Consider the following 15,691-nt stretch of genomic DNA (forward strand, 5'->3'; position numbering starts at 1 on the left):
TCTTGATGCCTTTAGAGTCTAGAAATCTATTTCCTTGTTAAATATATTCAGTAACTTAGCTTCCACAGCCCTCTGTTGTGGAGAATTCCATGGGTTCACCATCCTCTGATTGAAGGATATCTCCTCATCTCAGTCCTAAATGGTCTACCCCGTATCATGAGACTGCGACCCCTTGTTCTTGATCCCCCAGCCTGAGGAAACATCATCCCTGCATCCAATCTGTCCATCCCTGTCAGACTTTTATATGTTTCAATGAGATCCCCTCTCTTTCTTCTAAACTCCAATGAATATAGGCTTAGTCGACCCAATCTGTCCTCATATGACAACCCTGCCATCCAAGGAATCAGTCTGGTGAACCTTCGCTGCATTTCCTCAATGGCAAGTATATCCTTCCTTAGGTAAGGAGACCAAAACTGCACACAATACTCCAGATGTGGTCTCTCCAAGGCCTTGTATAGCTGCAGTAAGATAGCCTTGCTCCTTATTCAAGTCCACTTGCAATGAAAGCCAACATATCATTTGCCTTCTCAACTGCTTGCTGCATCTGCATGCTTGCTTTCAGTGATTGGTGTACAAGGACACCCAGGTCCCTTTGTACATCAACATCTCCCAATCTATCACTATTTACATAATACTCTGCCATTCAGTTTTTCTGACCAAAGTGGATAACTTCACACTTAACCTCGTTATACTGCATCTGCCATGCACTTGCCCACTCTCTCAACCTGTCTAAATTGCCTTGAAGCCTCTTAACATTCTCCTCATCACTCACACTCCCACCAAGTTTTGTGTTTTTAGCAAACTTAGAAATATTACATTTGGTTCCCTCATCCAAATCATTGAGATAAATTGTAAATAGCTGGGGCTCCAAGCACTGATTTCTATGGTACTCTACTAGTCATCGCCTGCCATTCTGATTAAGACCCATTTATTCCTACTCTCCGTTTCCTGTTTGCTAACCAATTCTCAATCCATGCCAATATATTACCCCAATTCCATGGGCTTTAACTTTACACACTAGCCTGTTATGTGGGACCTTAGCAAAACCTTTCTGAAAATTCAAATACACCACATCAACTGGTTCTTCCTCATCTATTCTGTTAGTTAAAAAACTCCAATAGATTTGTTAAAAATGTTTTAGCTTTCATAAATCCATGCCGACTTTGTCCAATCCCATTGATATTTTCTAAGTTTCCTGTTATCACATCCTTTATAATAGACTCTAACATTTTCCTTACTTCTGATGTTAGGTGAAGCAGTCTGTAATTTGATGTTTTCTCCCTCCCTCCTTTTTTAAATAGTGGGGTTACATTTTCCACCCTCTAATCTGCTGGGACTGTTCCAGAATCTATAGAATTTTGGAAAATGGCAACCAACACATCCACTATTTCCATGGTCACCTCCTTTATACCCTGGGATGTAGATTATCAGGCCCTGGGTGTTTATTGGCTTTCAGTCCCATTAATTTCTCCAGCACTATTGTTTTAGTAATACTAATTTCCTTCAATTTGTCCTCCTCACTAGACCCTTGGTCCCTAGTATTTCTGGGAAGTTATTTGTGTCTTCCTCCAAGAAGACGGAATTAAAGTAATTGTTTAATTGGCCTGCCATTTCCTTGTTTTCTATTAGAAATTCTCCCGTTTGAGATTATAAGGAACCTACATTTGTCCTCACTAATCTTTTTTTTTTTCCCAGCATACTTATAGGAGCTTTTAAAGTCTGTTTTTATGTTCCTTGCAAGTTTACTCTCATACTCTATTTTTCCCCTTCTCATTCAATCTCTTGGTCCTCCTTTGCTGAATTCTAGACTACACCCAATCCTCAGGCTTGCTACTTTTTATAGCAACTTTACATGACTCCTCTTTGGACCTAATACTACCCTTAATTTATTTTGTTAGCCATGGTTAGGTCATTTTTCCAGTTGTATTTTTGTGCTAGAAAGGAATGTATAACTTCTGCAATGCATACATTCATTCCTTAAATGTTAGCCATTGCCTATCAGCCCTCATGCCTTTTAATGAAGTTCCCCAATCTATCTTAGCCATCTCACACCTCATACCTTCGTGGTTTCCTTTGTAAATATTTAGGACCCTAGTCTTAGATCAGGCTACTTCACTTTCCATCCTAATGAAGAATTCTATCATGTTATGGTCACTGTTCCCTAAAGAACCCCACACAACAAGATTATTAATTAACTCTCTCTCATTGCACAATACCAAATCTAGGATAGCCTGTTCCCTAGTTGGTTCCTTGACATACTGGTCTAAGAAACCATCTCATATACAGTCCAAGAATTCATTCACAACGGTATTATTGCTAATTTGGTTTACCCGGTCTATATATAGATTAAAGTCAGCCATGGTTACTATAGCACCCTTGTAATATACATCTCTAATATCCTGTTTAAAGCCATCCCCTACCTGTTTGGAGGCCTATAGACAACTCCCACTAATGTTTCCACCCTTTGTTGCTTCTTAGCTCTACCCAGACTGACTCAACATCTAGAGTTTCTCAGCCAATATCCTCTCTCACTATCACACTGATTTCATCCTTAACTGATAATGCCACATTCCCTACTTTTCCTTTTTACATGTCCATCCTAAATATCGAATATCCTTGGATATTCAGTCTCCAGTCTTGGTAACCCTGCAGCCATGTCTCCATAATTGCAATCATATCATACCCATTTACATTTATTTGCTCTGTTAATTCATCTACCTTATTACGAATCCTCCATGCATTCAAATACAGTTCCTTTAGACTTGCCTTTTTAACATTTTTGCATATCTTTTTTGTGCTTTGGCCCTACATGCTGCTAGCCCTTGGTTCCTCTGCCTTCCACTTTTGCTTTCTACTATACTGTCTTTCATTCCTATCTTTATTTCCCTCTCTTATGCTCAGGTTCCCACCCCCCTGTCTATCTAGTTTAAACAATCCCCCACAGTACTAGCAAAAGCCCCCAGCAAGGATATTGGTCCCGGTCCTGCTGGGGTTTAACCCATCCAACTTGTACAGGTTCCATCTTTCCCAGAATCAGTCCCAATGCCTCAGGAATCTAAATCCCTCCCTCCAATACCATCTCTCCACCCACACATTCACCTGGTCTATTTTCCTATCCCTGATCTTGCTCTGATCTTGCTAGCACAAGGCACTAGGAGTAATTCTGAGATTATTACTTTGATGTCCTGCTTTTTAATTTATTTCCTAGCTCCCTATATTCTGCTTTCAGGACCTCATTCCTCTTTTTGCCACAACTCCAGCTCTGAAATGCAGATTTTGAGTAGCTGCAGCTGGGGACACTTCCTGCATACATGGAAACGCTGGCACTGGAAGTGTCTCTGACTTCCCACAAAAGGAGCATTCCACTTGGCCGAGCTGCCCTATCATGACTTACCCTTAAATTACCCCTTTACTTTTACTTCCTCTAGTTTAGAGAATATTAAGGACAGAAGAATGCTTACCAGGCCCTACTTATGAAAGCCTCTGCTCTTCTTACTGAGGAAAGGTAGAAAATGAAAGGATCCCTCCTTACCTTGTCATCCAACTCCCTCTCTCACCAAACTCCAACTGACGGACTCTAATGCAGCCCAAAGCAGCACTCCAGTGCAAAAGCAGTACTGTGGATGGTTTGCCTTTATGTGTCTGAATCTAGCTTTTGAAAACCTGTTTAAGCCAGTTAACTAATTAACTAGCTGTAGCTGCAAGCAGAACCTGTATAACTCCTGGTTTAAAGCTGGACTAAAACTCATCTCCTCCCAACCCAAAGAGCAACTTTTAATTAGTTGCTAAATTTAAGGAAAGATTGGACTTTAGATAGAAATTAACCCTTAAATGTTCCTTTCTCACCACTCTCCAACTGAAGCACTCTAATGCAGCTCAAAGCAACACTCCAGTGCTGTCATATTCCACTTTTTTCCATTTTAATAAACTTTTAGGAGGCCCTTTTCTTGTTTCTAAAAGCTCTGAATCCTCAGACTTACTACAATTTTACTCAAATGGACTGGGAGATATGACCCTTTATCACTGTTGACATTTCACTTGCACTTAGCAGTCTTCAATAAAGAGGCTGACTTTTTGGCTATGCTGTGCCTTGTTTGTAGACATCAACTTCTATCCCTTTGTCTTCATCTTGGTCTACAATGTTATCTCCTTTCTCTTCAACCTTGACAAAGACTGCCAATGAGTTTGCCTCTTAGATGCCTCATATAGCTTTCCAAACCTCTAGATCTTCATTCCTCCTAATCTATTGTAGCACGCCCTTTAATTGGCTCAAATTTCACTTATGTACAAACTTCCTTCTTACCAGTGGTATTACCCTGGACAAATCAGATTTGTACTTGGAGTTGTGAATAATTATGCAACTGTGTGAGATTAGAGAACCGAGTCTGATTTGCACTTTAGGTGGGTGTCAAAGCAATGCAAACCAAATTAAAACTGACTTATAGCGGATGACAAAAACAAGGCTTCAGAAATTTAAGGCACAGCTGCAATTACAAAACAATCCCTTACTTTAGCCTAATTTAATATAAATATGGTGACAGTTCAAACTGGTTTTCAAACTGGAGGCTTGAGAGGAAGAATTAATCTACTTTTGATTTGCTCTTTGAAATGTATAACAGCAATTATTTTTGCATTGGAAAGTTAGTTATGAAAATCCAAACAAGCCACAGCAACCAGTGAAGGAGCTTATAAATTGCTTGATCTGTTCATTAAGTTGAGTTAATGGAAAATAAACTAATTGGAATCTACACGAGAGAAGATAAGATGAACAAGCTAGCTCGGGTAGCAGTGAAATACTTTATATTAATTTGTGGTAATCATCAATATATGGAAATCCTCATTGGTCTTGACTCATATAATTCCAAAATAACAGACAGCAGTTGATATATTGACCATCAACTTGAGAAATGTTAGCTAATTTAGGAAAACATTTCAGTACTGAAATTATCGTATAAAGAGGTAAAACCTGATTATCTGTGGTTGTTTCGAAAAATTAAAATCTGCTTATTCATCACTTGCACCTGAGAAAGAAGGATTGGTGTGGAGAGACTATATTCATTACAAGAAAATCAATAGCTGGTGACCTTCACGGAATAAGTGGTGCTATCTTGTGCCTCATGCTGCTGCATATACATTGTCAATGAGATGTTTTCTGGGTCTTGCCAAGCACTAATAAAAGAGTTATTGTGACAGGAAGCTTGGTATTGCACCCCTTGAAACTTAGGTAGCTTCCTCATGAATTATATGGCAGGCTCAAGAATGGTAACTAAGTATTTATGGAAGGTGCCAATGGTCTCTGCTTCTGTGTGAATAGTTGCAATGAGACCTTGAAAACTGCAGCAGCATCAGAGATGTAGGTGCAATCAGTAACCTCATGGTTGCTGTTAGCCGGCCATGTTTTTATTTTATATTAGTAATCCAGAGGCCTGGGCTAATGCTATGGGGACATGTGTTCAAATCCCACTGCAGCAGCTGGTGGAGTTTAAATTCAATTATTAAAACCTGGAATTGAAAGCTAGTCTTTGTAGTGGTGGGCACGAAACTATCAACAATTGTTATTAAAACTCATTTGGTTTAGGGAAGGAAATCTGCCATCCTTACCTGGTCTGGCCTAAATGTGACTTCAGATCTGCAGCAATATGGTTGACTCCTAACTGCTCTCTGAAATGGCCTAGCAAACCACTCAGTTCAAGGGCAATTAGGGATGGCCAACAAATGCTGGCCTTGCCACAATGCCCACACCATAAATAAAAATGTCCCATTATCATTGATGAAGCTGCACTGCTGCAACCCCACCAAGGCCAATATATCCATCCTGTGTTTAGTATTGAATGCAGCACTAAATTCAATACAAATTCTAGAATAATATAAATGGGATCTAACCAAAGTTTCATACAGCTATAATATAATTTCCACCCTGTTATTCTGCACCCCCACCACCCACCACCCCCCCTACCTCCCACCCACCCCCTTGAGATTAAATCCAATCTTTCGTTAGCCATTTTTAAACTATTTTTGTACCTGCCACAGTGTGCCAGCTGTGGCTTAGCTGGTAACACTCTTGCCTCTGAGCCACAAGTACTAGGTTTACCCAAATTAGGGCTGACACTCTAATGCAGTACTGAGGGAGTGTGGCACTGTTAGCAGTATCATCTTTTGGATGTGATGTCAAACCAAGGGCCTGTTTGTCCTCTCAGGTAAATATGTATGGCCCTATTTCAAGGATGAGCAGGGGAGTTATCCCTAGTGTCCTGACCAATATTTATCCCTCAATTAACATCATTAAAACAGATTATCGTGCCATTATCACACTGCTTTTGTGGGAGTTTTCTCTGCACCATTTGACTCCCATGTTTGCAACATTACAAAAGTCACCACATTTCAAAAGTATTTTATTTGCTGTAAATGGCTTTAAGACATCTGCTAGTCGTGAAAGGTGCTATATAAATGCATGTTTTTTTTTCTTTTAGTGTCATTAGCTTGCTGATACAGCAACAGCTTTCAAACTGATCAGTCCACCAATATTAAAGGGGGAAATGGATCTTTCCCTCACTTTGTTCAGGTACCTGGGACCCTCAATCTAGAATATCATTTTAAAAAAAACTTGAATCACATAAAACTAAACAGGCATGGAAATCATTTGCCATGATAACAAGAAACTATAATCAGATTTTTTTTTAAAGAAAAGCACTCAGAATACGGACTGTCTTGTGTCTTTGCATCAACCTGATATGGGTTTATTTTTAACAGCATAGTGAAGCAGTCTGTCGGGTTGCTTTATTGGATCTGTGTGTAAGGTGGAGTTAGCTTGTGCTTACATGATGTTACAATGTGTTGGATGACCAAAAAGAAAGGGAGAAAGGAAAAACATATTTTTTAAGATTCCCACTGGGTCACTGTGACCCTGAATTTGCTTCAGGACTCCTCTCCAAGTTGTGTTATCTCTGGTTATTGATCCACAGTGCAAACACTTTGTGGAATCTTGAGCTGATTGAATATTTTCAGTTGTTGGGAACATTTTGAAACAACAAGGATCTTCCATGTGCCCTCCAACTCGATTTTCTGGGTGGTGCCCCCCACCCCCCCAATTGGCCATCTCAGCATCCACTGTCCGGCTAAGGGAGTGGGTTCCTGAGGCTGCAAGCCCCAATCAGTCGGTCCACAGTTGGGGATAGCCAGCAGCCACACTGGGAGAGATGGGTGGAGGTGGGTGTTGCTCAGGCTGGAAGGAGAGTATGAAAGCACCTCAAAACAGAGATGCCCTTGGAAAAATTAATTTAATTTCAAAATAATAGAGTTGCAAAGATAATATATCCATTCAAGTGGAAAGGAAACCCCTCCAGGATTTATTTGGACTGTAGGTGGGGCTTTTCATACCCGCAGCCCTGTCACTGAGGTATGAAGACTCTGGGGGTTCCGATGGTCAATTGGCCAGCTATCGGGTGGTCACCTCCACAGAGCTGCTGGGCTCATTGCTCCGCCAGAGTCTGTTCTGATGTTAAAGAGGAAATCCTGAAGGAATCCTCCCTGTTCCCCCTCATTAACGCCTGAATAATTGATCATTATTAGTTCCCTGCTGTGGTAAGTGGGTAGCCACCTGCCAATGTTCATTTGCTTCCAACGAGGTTACAAGGAGACGGGAATGCATTGTGGCGCGGACCTGACACCCTTACCTCCGACCTTGTTCCTGATCTCATCTTCAAATACACTTCCAGGAGACTGGGAAGATTCCACCCAATTTCTCAGAGTTTAAAAAAAAGCTTTCTCTTGCTTTCATGCTCTTATCATAATACAGTTTGCCACTATGGAGCACTTTGCAAACCTTCAATTTGAAGGGGTGTACATCCATTCAAAAATGTATAGGGAAGAATTTAGGGTTTTGTTTGCAAGATTGGGCTTGTGATCTGGTGCTCTGAGACGTCATGGGACCCAGAGTCAATGTTGAGAACTCCCAAAGCTTCTGACAGTATACCACTGCACCATCACATCTGGCCGATCTGTCCTGCCGGTGGGACAGGACAAATCCTGGGATGGTGATGGTGTTGTCTGGGACAACATCTGTGAGGTATGATTCCATCAGGATGACTATGTCAGGCTGTTGCTTGACTAGTCTGTGAGACAGCTCTCCCAATTTTGGCACTTGCACCCAGATGTTAGTAAGGAGGACTTGGCAGAGTTGACAGGGCTGAGGTTGTCATTATCATTTCCAGTGCATATCTTGATGTGAGGCGGTCCATCCAGTTTCATTCCTTTTAGATTTCATAGCGATTTGATAGAACTGAGTGGCCTGTTAGGCCATTTCAGAGCCAACTACATTGCTGCAGTCTGGAGTCAGATTTCCTTCCCTAAAGGGCATTAGTGAACCAGATGGGCTTTTATAGCAATCGACAATGGTTTCATGCTCACCATTACTAAGACTAGCTTTTAATTGCAGATTTAATAATTGAATTTAAATTCCACCAGCTGCCCTGTTGGGATTTGAACTTGCATCTACAAAGCATTAGCTGGGCCACTGGATTAGCAGGCATTACCACTATGCCACCACCTCTCCTAGTGCAGACAATGAAATCACGTCCTTATAAGAAGTCACAAGTTCAAAATATGGCTATAATTTGTTATGTTGTAACATTGTATATTTATATGGTGCCTTTAATTGAGCAAAATGCCCCAAAGCATTTCATAGAGGTGTAACAATAAGTCACACAGAGAAATTCCTCAAAGCTGCTCCAATTCCACGGCTGTGGAACCTCACCCCTATCATAAAGAGGATGTGTTATTGATACCACTATTGTTACAAAATATATACTTAATAATTTTCCAAATTCAGGAAGATATATGTCTGCATATAAAAGCTCTACACCGTATAAATTCGTAAATTATACGCTGCTTAATGCTACATGACTAAGGCCAATAAATTTTAGTATGAGTGAGCCAGATACAACGTGCACGTGCACTTCCCTCCTCTTACAGTTAGAATTAAATTTCTTGCAGCGGATAATAAGGAAGGTTCAGTATTGCACCCATTAGTGTAACTAACCTGAAAAGCATTTTTCTGGCCCATTTATTTCACAACAATCCGAGGCTAATTATGACGTTATGGTCAGAGCAGGTAAACAGTAATGTCGGTGGGTCCAAAGTTGAAGGAGGCACTTGAGCTAAGATTCTAACTGTAGTCGATGGCTGAGTGAAGTGGCTGGGGATGGAAGGCTGAGGTGTAGCTGGTTGTTAAGAATTTGTTGAAGAATTGATGTGGAATCACGGAAGGAGATTGTGAGCGAGAAGAACAAAAAGCTGGTATTTGATGAAGTGGATTGAGATTGTTGTAGATGCCTAGCTAAGTAGTAAAACTGGAGATAAGACTACAAATGCTGAAAATCTGAAAGCAAAACAAAAACTGTTAGAAGTGCGAGTCAAATCAGTCAGCTGCAAAGGCAAAAGGTAGACTGTGGCTTCAAGTACAATGGGAAATAATTTAGGGCAGGAGGTTGTTTAGTATCTGGCGGGTATAGTGACTAATGCCCCCACAAGGCGGTTTCTAAAGTTGAAAAGTAGTGTTATACGATGGTGAAACCACAAAGCTTAGTAATGTCCCCCTTATGCCCCTTATGCCACCCTGCTGGTGGGTTTGCAGGTAGTGGGGTGAGGGGGGCTTAAAATTCCTTGGTTGGACTTCCAACCACCCTCCTGCCTGCTCCAACCTCTCTGCACTCTTATAGTGGGCCAATTATTGGTCAGTTAAGTGCTATTTCCTGACCGGGCCTTAATTTTCAGTCTGGCAAGAAGAGTTCCGGAGCAGGGGGAAGGCCTGGAAAGTGCCCTTACTTAGGCCTCAGGTGGGAAAGAGAGGTAGTCACCTCCATTATAGCCTTTTTTCAACATTGAGTGCCCCCATCCCCCCCCCCACCCCCCAACAAGGCTTGCCCTCTGTGGGTGCTCCCTTCCCTGCAGGCCTCTTCATCACCATCACACCCACCCCTGCCCAACCCCCCAACAGGCCTTAACTCCTCTCCCGGCCTAAGACCGCCACTTACCTGGTCCTTGACTGTGGGGGCGGGATCGTCCCAGATTTGCACTAAGCACAGTACCGGGCATGAGAAAAGACATTTTACCTGCTGGCTGTAATGGCGGCTTTTCATGGCAAATTGTCCGCTTCCCACCTCATTAATTATTCAGCCACGGGAAACATGCCGTCTCACTGGCAGGCAGCCTCCGAATCGCCCACCCTTTACTTCACTCTCTCTTCACTCTAGACGCCATATCTAAACTGCTGCACACACATTTCTCAAAGCTTGCAGCCCAGGATGACTCCAATGAAGACATGGCCCTGAAAGCAACGGAATGTCATTAGAATGCCTCTTGGTGGCCCGCCCATGATGACCACCAGCCCTGCTCTGGCCTCAGGAGGTCCAGCAATCTCACCACTCGGCTTGGTAGGAGATGGGACAAGTGATCAGTGCCAATTCTGCACAGAAGAGGTCGGCCACCCAGTGCAGAAAGAGGATGAATGATCTCATCTGTGCTGTCAGGGTAAGGCAACCATCTCATCACTCTAAACTCGCACACTCACAAGCCCATCACACATTCACTCGCTTCTCACTCACTGACAGCCCAAGGGACATCACCACTCATTCTCCCACACACACACCCCCTCACATCGACATCTGACCTCATCTCCTCTGGGGACCGTCTCCTCAGCCTTCACCACTTTGAGGCCACTTGCACAATTCAACATGTGCCCCCTCGCACACCCCGGGATACCCCCTTCCCCAATACAGCCCTCACCCTGAAGCCTCTTCCCTTGACTGAGGCCACATCTCCCCCTTCCCCAAGCAAGCCGTGGCCCTGAAGCCATTGAAAATCCACCCCTGCCTTATGGCTGGTCTGGTAGGTGGACGCCTGCCCGAGTGCTCCCCCTCTAAAAGTGATGCAGCGCTGCCTGCGAAGCCTGGCGGTGATGACCACAAGTGCTGCCTGAGGCAACGTAGGCAAAATAAACCTCAAAGTTCCAAGCAAAGTGCAGCTCACCAGGTGCACGTTGCTTACGTACAGTTGTAAAACACATTGGTGTGCAATCACACTGACATGCAAGGACGATCCAGTATGTGGGGACGATTCCAGTGAGCAGGGCTTCTAATAAGATGCTAAAGTATTGAAATTAGGTCGCTGATGTTTGGTGGCGAGAAATGCAGCCAGCCATTGACGGGAGAAGTGGACGATCAGAAACTGGTTTTACAACCGCGTGAAACCGATTTTTGTCCTTCTCGCCATATTGTCTGCTCACGCTGCCAAACAGGCCAACACTGCCAAACATGCCCGACGCCAATGGGAGTGGAAAATTCCACCCTCGGACTCGGACTCTGGGGACTGCTTGTAATTCCAGCAGTGGCCACTACTGCTCCTGGCACTGCTGGGACTACAGAGCTGCAGGCCAAGCAGACTAGTTGGCTGCCCTCTGAAGCGGGACTTCCTGAAGGTGCTAAGGAGCTGAAGTCCGGCTTCGAGCCAATGGACGCTCCTTGAAGTGTTAAATGGCCGCATGACGGCCACTATTGGTGGACATGCGTTCCCCGCTGACACTTGGGATGGTCGGGTGGGAAATCCCATCATCTGGAAAATCCTGGCCAATCTCAGTGAGGTGAGGAGCTGTTTCTTTACTTTTGTGCTGTTTCCAGTGTGAATAAGGCATTTGGGAGAAAACTTTCTATTGCCCAATAAGCTGATTTGGCCCCAGCTATTATATACGTACTCAATCATTTGATTATTATCAACAATAAGATAAATTGTTGCTGGCATCATAAGTGAGTCTCCATTGTAATAAAGCACAATGATTCAGTGCAATTTTTCTCTCCATTGAGTCTTGCAATTTAAGTGTCATTTTGCATTTACAAATGGCTTCTGCACATGAAAGTGAATTCTTAACACTTCATTTATGCAAGCCGTTGTATTTAAAACCTTGCCCTTTCAGTGAGGCCTGGCTTTGAAGTAAACCCAGATGGAAAATAAATTAGCATATACTCCTCCCTTTTGTACACATGAAGGTGGATTTTTTGATATAGGCGTTGTTTCCTTTCCAAATGATTTGTACAGAAACCGGATTTGAGTGTGTTACTTGTCTCCAGTTTGCTGTAGTTAGCTCATTCCCATAATTGTGGCAGAGCTAAGGCGCAGCTTGGAATTGGGCTGAATTTTATGGGGGTGCCTCGGGAGCAGACTGGGAGGTGGAGGGAGTTTGCTGAACAATTGGGCCGGAGTCTGCTTCACTCTGCTGAAGACGTAGGATAGCAACCTGAGCAGATTTTATGGAGCTGGACCGATTAAGATACTTTACCAGCTCAGTGCCTCGTGAGGAAACCAGCCATTAACATAATAGCAAGTTTCCGGCAAGATTAGCTGCACTAAAATGCTGTGGCTATACTTTTGCTGCATTGGGAAGCCTGTCACAAGGGAGCAGGAGGGGAGGTGGCCAGAGGGGGTTGGGTGCAAAGGAGTGAATAAGGAATGGTTGCTGCAGGAGACAGGCAACGACAGCAGTTCACAGTATCCAGGCCGCCTCCCAGAAGATAAATCCCAGGAATTCAGTCATATTTTCTGTTGCTAAAGACCCAATAGTCACCCCTTGATTAATTAAAACAACTACCTTGGACCATTCCATGATCCTGGCAACGGTGGATGCACATGCTGGTGTGATTTGTTTCAGTGTTATTAAGTTGATGGTGATAGACATATAAATAGGTAAATTTTGTCTTATTTGAATACAGCTTTGCATATGACACCTACCATCATTTTGTACTGTGTCACCTTTGCTTGGAGCTTGGAACAAAATGTAATTTTTCGGGGAAAGGGATATACGTTGATTCAATGTAATTATTTAAGAGTTTAACTTTGCGAGTGCTTTCTCAAGCTGAAGACATTCTCAGGTAAGTGTTATGAGTTGTATGTTTGAGGGAATTAATTTAAAATGATGGGTTGGGGTCAGGTTTTGCATTTTTCTCAGTTTTTCACAGGACCTTGGTATTGCTGGCTAGGCCAGCATTTTATTGCCCATCACTAATTGCCCTTGAGAAGGTGATGGTGAGCTTTGGAACCACTGCAGACCATGTGGTGTAGGTACACCCACAGTGCCAATAGGAAGGGAGTTCCAGGATTTTGACCCAGCAACAGTGAAGGAACGGCGATATATTTCCAAGTCAGGATAGTGTGTGGCTTGGAGAGGAACTTCCAGGTCGTGGTGTTACCATGTGTCTGCTGCCCTTGCCCTTCTAGGTGGTAGAGGCCATGGGGTTGGAAAATGCTGTCAAAGGAGCCCTGATGAGTTGTTGCAGTGTATCTTGTAGATGGTACACACTGCTCTCCTCAGGGGAGGTGGTAACGTAGTGCTAATGTCACCGGCATTGTGACCTTGAGGCCAAGGCTAATGGTCTAGCGAGGCAGGTTTAAATCCCACCACAGCAACCAGTGGAATTTAAATTCAATTAATAAATTGGAATTAAAAATTAAATTTTTAAAAAATTAATTAAAAAGGAATTAAAAAGCTAGTCTCGGTAATAGTGCCCATGAAACCATTGTCAATTGTTGTAAAAACCCATCTAACGTCCTTTAGAGAAGGAAATCTGCCATCCTTACTTGATCTGGCCTACATGTGACTCCAGACCCACAACCATGTGATTGACTCTTAACTTCCCTCTGAAGTGGCTCTAGTCAGCCACTCAGTTATATCAAACTGCTTTATTTGCTGATTCAACCACCCCCACCCCACCCCCACCCTCACAGGGGAGAGTGGCGTTAAAGTCCCTTACAAAATGTCTGTTCATGGAGCCAGTTAAAAAAAGAAACAATCAATTTTAAACTGCTACGATAGAGAAAAACCTGCCTGAATTTCCAAGAAATAATTATGATTAGTTGGACTCCCAACAGTTTTAAGGAATTCGAAGAAAAGAAGCCATTATTTAAAAGTTATTTATAAAGTCCTTTGAGTTAAGATCTTTCTATTACTTTGTTCAGTTAATAAATTAGGTGGAATATCTAAATGTGATTTGCAGCTTGTGATTTTCATTTTTGTTTAATACATTCACTGGACCAAATGTTGAATAAGGCCGAAAATAGGAATCGTGATGCATGATTGACCTGCAACCACCCCTTCCGAGCAGCACGTGGACTTAGTGCTGCTGCTAATTTAAATTATAGTAGCTTTTACCCAGTGCTATACATGCCGCTGAGTGGCTGCACACTGCAATGTGGGGGCAGGGGGGGTAAGTTCTTCCGAGATTAACATCACTCAAAGCTACCCTGCGTTCCTTAACGTCAGTCTGCACCTCTTAAACATGGCAGTGCATTCTGGCTGCAGCAGGCGCTGGTATTGGCTAGGGAAGATATTCTGAGCAGGAAGTAAAGTGAAATTGGCAGAGGACAGAAATCATGTTCCAAGATTCTCTGCTGCACCACTCAAGGCCTTGGTGCAGGAGGTGGACAACAGGAGAGAGGCTCTCAGGTGCCCTCCAGACTGAGAAGGCAGTGGGTACAGATAGCCATCACTGTCAATAATAGTAATGAAGTCCCAAGGAGCTGGGGATGCAGTGCAGTTTACTGACCTTCAAGTGGTCCAGGGCAAGGAATACATATTCAAATGATATATCCTTATAAATCAGCCACAAGCTATTCATTCAACAACCTTGTCTGATTTACAAGCGGTTGGTGGCATAAGCATGCACCTCTAGCTTTGCCCTCCCTGCTCCCACCACAATTCTTGTACTTTTCTTCTGACAACTGCCACCTAGCCAGGCAGTGGCATAAGAGCCTGAAGTCCAGTGAAGCAAGAGACTAATGATGATGAAACACCATCACCCAGATACTAGCAGTTTACATACTTTGGAGAGTAGCATAGAGGTAAGATCACATGTGGTGAGCCACTGGGCACTGTGATGAAAGTATACTAATGTTCATAATATTTTCTGGTTTATTGTGAATTAGGATAATGAGGGTAAGTATAGTTGGGTCTGTGTGTGATGTAATTACAGTTGGAGTCAAGTAGACTGGAAGTTTGAAATCATCAAAAGAAGCTAGGTTCTTGACATGCTGATGAGTAAACTTGGGTGCTGGCTTAGCATGTAAGGTGTGAAGGGAAATTGGATTTTTAGATAAATGAAGGGGTATTTGGATTTCAAAGGGATCTTAGTCTGTTTACAACTAGCTAGATAAGCAAGGCTAAGGAATATGTTTATTTTTCCCAAAGGTTACTGACAATATATATTGGCAACATGAAAGTTTTTACATTATGAGGAGGATACAGTTTCAAAGATATTTGGAAGAATAGAATTTACATATTAAAAAGAAAGAAACATATATACAGGGGAATGAAAAGCTCTGTGTTAGAAGGCCATGTAAGATCTAACAGGGGTGAGTAAAATAGCCCTAATGAAGCTTCCAGAATTTGTGCATAAGTTTGGTATATAACGGAACTGAAGTTGGAGGAAGACCATTTGGAATTCCATTGTCCAGGGTGTTGTGTTAACTTGCTGAGCTTGTTTTAAATCTAAAATATATTTTGGAGCGTTGCCTTAAATGGAGTGCAACTGGGTCAGGTTAATTAGGGATTTTAAGAGTTATTATATTAGTAAGTAATTGTAATCTTATGTATGTACTTGAAATCTTGAATACTTTAACTTAATTTTTAAAATCTCTAAAGATCTTGGTG

Source organism: Carcharodon carcharias, chromosome 4, assembly GCF_017639515.1.
Source record: "Carcharodon carcharias isolate sCarCar2 chromosome 4, sCarCar2.pri, whole genome shotgun sequence".
Lineage (NCBI taxonomy): Eukaryota > Metazoa > Chordata > Chondrichthyes > Lamniformes > Lamnidae > Carcharodon > Carcharodon carcharias.